The following is a 4503-nucleotide window of genomic DNA, read 5'->3' as shown; positions in this document are numbered from 1 at the left end:
CAGCGGCCCACGGGGTGTCGAACTCGCTCCCTCCCTCTCTCGTCTCTCTCCCTCTTGTCTCTCTCCTTCCTCCTCGTCTCTCTCTCTTTTTTTTACGATCAGTGGAAACAAGAAGATGCTCGGTGTAGTCGGCACTTTGCTTCGTTCATCATTTCGTAATTCTTTTTTTTATTAACATTTTTAAACTCTGCTTTATGTAAAGCCCCACCTCTCGCTCACTCTCTCGTTCACTCTCTCGCTCACTCTCTCGCTCGCTCTCTCGTCTCTCTCTCTCATCTCTCACTTTGCTTCGTTCATCATTTCGTATTTTTTTTTTAAATAACTTTGCTTTATGTAAACCCCCACTCTCTCGCTTGCTCACTCTCTCGCTCACTCTCTCGGTCACTCTCTCGGTCACTCTCTCGCTCACTCTCTCGCTCTCTCTCGTTCTGCACGCAGCCCTTCTCGCAGTCCGACGGCCTCCGACGGGTAGCTCATATCAGCATGCAGAGCTCCCCGTCATCTGCCACCGAGCACACGGCCTCCTCCATCGCCCACTGCTCCTTGAAGGCCGGCACGGCGTGGGTCAGCCGCGCGTGGCGGAACTCCAGCCCACACACCCTGGGGGCTCCGACCAGAGCGCGGAAGATGCCCAGGCTGCTGGCCGAACGTTTCCCCTCCAGGTCCACCTTCCTCGTCCTGTGCACGGCGAGCTTGGCGTAGCCGACGAGCACGTTGACCAGCCCCTGAAGATGTTGGGGTCCGTCGCCCTTTTGGTATCCAAAGGATGAGGACCGTCGGGGAGAAGTGGAGGCTGAACCTTAGGAGGATGTTTCTCAGGACCTTGAACAACAAGTCCAGGCTCTTGCACTCCACGTATCGCTGCGCCACCGTCTCCACTTTACCGCAGGACCGGCACTCCGGGGACGTGTCGGTGAAGCGCACCAGGGAGGCGTCCTCTCTTTCTTTTTTACGATCAGAGGAAACAAGAAGATGCTCCGTGTAGTCGGCACTTTGCTTCGTTCATCATTTCGTTTTTTAATGCTTTGCTTTATGTAACCCCCCCCCCCCCCTTTTTAAATGAAAGATTTGACAAAAGATTTCACGCTCTGCTCTCCTTACCCCTTCCCTCTCTCTCTACCCCCTCTCTCTACCCCCCCCCCTCCTCTCTCGTCTCTCTCCCTCCTCCTCGTCTCGCTCCCTCTCTTTATTCTCATCCGCTCCCTCTATTCCTCTCTCTCGTCTCAAGTCCTCCCTCTCTTGCTCCACGTCTCCTTCCTTCCCTCCCCTCCGCCCCTCGCCTGATCTTGGTGCGATTGCGGGGATGAGATTCGGCGCGGCGCGTGAGATGGATTCACGGGGGCCGACGGGGCACGGGTGGAGAAGAGGATGGATGATGCCGCCGGGGGAGATAGGGTGTGCTTGGGGGGGTTGGCGTGGGGGTGTGTGTGCGTGCCTGTGTGTGTCAGTGTGTGTGTGCGTGCCTGTGTGCGGTGTGGGGGGCGGTAGTGTAGCGGTTAGCGCTACGCTGCGCTATGAACCTGGCGACCCAGGTTCGATTCCCGCTCACGGTCAACACCAGTGACGATTATTTGAACCGGTCATTGGCCTCCCCTAGGTCGACTCAGCCTCAAATGAGTACCTGGTGCGGTGTGTAAACATCGCTACTGGGGAGACAAAGGCGGTCGAGCGTGGTGCTGCCCACCCACCCCCTCGTGCACCGTTCCGGCCTTCATAGGTGCTCGCTAACAGCACTTGCCCCTACATTCTGTTAAGGCTACACGGGGAATCTTTGTCTTTGCCAGTGTGCTTTAGGGTGGAGCGGTGGCGCAACGGTTAGCGCACTGCGCTACGAACACGGCTGTGAGCCGAGTTCAATTCCCACTCACGACCAATAACAGTGGCGAATAGTTGAAGCACACACGCCTGGCACCCCCCCCCCACTCCTCCCAATCCACCAACTCGCGCCCGTGTCTGCGACTCGCATGTTAAGTCTCTCACGCGCGCGTAAGTCCCCATTAGCTTTCTCGTGCGAGCTCCTCTCCCTTATCTCTCTCCTGCCCCCCCCCCACCACCACCACCACCCCTCGCCCCCACTTCCACCACCCTCCCTCTCCCCCCCCCCTATTGCCTGCCGCTCCGCACAAAGTGCCTGCAACTGCCGGCACGGAGACCACGCTTCGTTGCTCACGTGTCAAGTCAATGCAGTGAAAGATGTACTCGGCCGAGTGCGGGGCTGTAGGTACGGCTGCTGCTGCTGCTGCTCGTGGGGGAGGGGGGGGGGTAGGGGGGGGAGGATGGTGGGGGTGGGTTCTACCTATCTCTCTCCAGCTCGCTTCTCCCCCCCCCTCTCTCTCTCTTTCTTTGCCAGCCAGTGTTGAGCGGAGTCTGACGGTCGTGCGTAGAACCCAGAGCGGCGAACGAGACGAGGGCAACAAGACAGCACGCGCATTTCACATTCACGGCGGCTTTCTTCGCAGGCACCTCGTGGGTCGAGACGGACCCGGTGATGCTGCTGCTGGTGGTGGTGATCATCTACTCGTGGTGGTAGTGATCATCTACTAGTGGTGGTGGTAGTGATCACCTACTCGTGGTGGTAGTGATCATCTACTCGTGGTGGTAGTGATCACCTCCTCGTGGTGGTGGTGATCATCTACTCGTGGTGGTGGTGATCATCTACTCGTGGTGGTGGTGATCACCTACTCGTGGTGGTAGTGATCATCTACTCGTGGTGGTGGTGATCATCTACTAGTGGTGGTAGTGATCACCTACTCGTGGTGGTAGTGATCACCTACTCGTGGTGGTGGTGATCATCTACTAGTGGTGGTGGTGATCATCTACTCGTGGTGGTGGTGATCACCTCCTCGTGGTGGTAGTGATCATCTACTCGTGGTGGTAGTGATCATCTACTCGTGGTGGTAGTGATCATCTACTCGTGGTGGTGGTGATCATCTACTAGTGGTGGTGGTGGTGATCATCTGCTCGTGGTGGTAGTGATCATCTACTCGTGGTGGTAGTGATCATCTACTCGTGGTGGTGGTGATCATCTACTAGTGGTGGTGGTGGTGATCATCTACTCGTGGTGGTAGTGATCATCTACTCGTGGTGGTGGTGATCATCTACTAGTGGTGGTGGTAGTGATCATCTACTCGTGGTGGTGGTGATCATCTACTAGTGGTGGTGGTAGTGATCATCTACTCGTGGTGGTGGTGATCATCTACTAGTGGTGGTGGTGGTGATCATCTGCTCGTGGTGGTAGTGATTATCTACTCGTGGTGGTAGTGATCATCTACTAGTGGTGGTGGTGGTGATCATCTGCTCGTGGTGGTAGTGATCATCTACTCGTGGTGGTAGTGATCATCTACTCGTGGTGGTGGTGATCATCTACTAGTGGTGGTGGTGGTGATCATCTGCTCGTGGTGGTAGTGATCATCTACTCGTGGTGGTAGTGATCATCTACTCGTGGTGGTGGTGATCATCTACTAGTGGTGGTGGTGGTGATCATCTACTCGTGGTGGTAGTGATCATCTACTCGTGGTGGTGGTGATCATCTACTAGTGGTGGTGGTAGTGATCATCTACTCGTGGTGGTGGTGATCATCTACTAGTGGTGGTGGTAGTGATCATCTACTCGTGGTGGTAGTGATCATCTACTCGTGGTGGTAGTGATCATCTACTAGTGGTGGTGGTAGTGATCATCTACTCGTGGTGGTGGTGATCATCTACTAGTGGTGGTGGTAGTGATCATCTACTCGTGGTGGTAGTGATCATCTACTCGTGGTGGTAGTGATCATCTACTCGTGGTGGTGGTGGTGATCATCTACTCGTGGTGGTGGTGGTGATCATCTACTCGTGGTGGTAGTGATCATCTACTGGTGGTGGTGGTGATCATCTACTCGTGGTGGTAGTGATAATCTAGTGGTGGTGGTGGTGATCATCTACTAGTGGTGGTGGTGGTGATCATCTACTCGTAGTGGTAGTGATCATCTACTCGTGGTGGCGGTGATCATCTACTAGTGGTGGTGGTGGTGATCATCTACTCGTGGTGGTGGTGATCATCTACTCGTGGTGGTGGTGATGTTGGTGGTGGTGATGGTGGTGGTGGTAGTGATCATCTGCTCGTGGTGGTAGTGGTGATCATCTACTCGTGGTGGTGGTGATCATCTACTCGTGGTGGTGGTGATGGTGGTGGTGGTGATGGTGGTGGTGGTATTGATCATCTGCTCGTGGTGGTAGTGGTAATCTGCTCGTGGTGGTAGTGATCATCTACTCGTGGTGGTGGTAGTGATCATCTGCTCGTGGTGGTAGTGGTGATCATCTACTCGTGGTGGTGGTGATCATCTACTCGTGGTGGTGGTGGTAGTGATCATCTACTCGTGGTGGTGGTGATCATCTACTCGTGGTGGTGGTGATCATCTACTCGTGGTGGTGGTGGTAGTGATCATCTACTCGTGGTGGTGGTGATCATCTACTCGTGGTGGTGGTGGTGGTGGTAGTGATCATCTACTCGTGGTGGTGGTGATCA

The sequence above is a fragment of the Lampetra fluviatilis genome, chromosome 6 (genome assembly GCF_964198595.1).
Source record: "Lampetra fluviatilis chromosome 6, kcLamFluv1.1, whole genome shotgun sequence".
NCBI lineage: Eukaryota > Metazoa > Chordata > Hyperoartia > Petromyzontiformes > Petromyzontidae > Lampetra > Lampetra fluviatilis.
The sequence above is the reverse complement of the archived record's forward strand: the minus strand, read 5'-3'. Positions refer to the sequence as shown.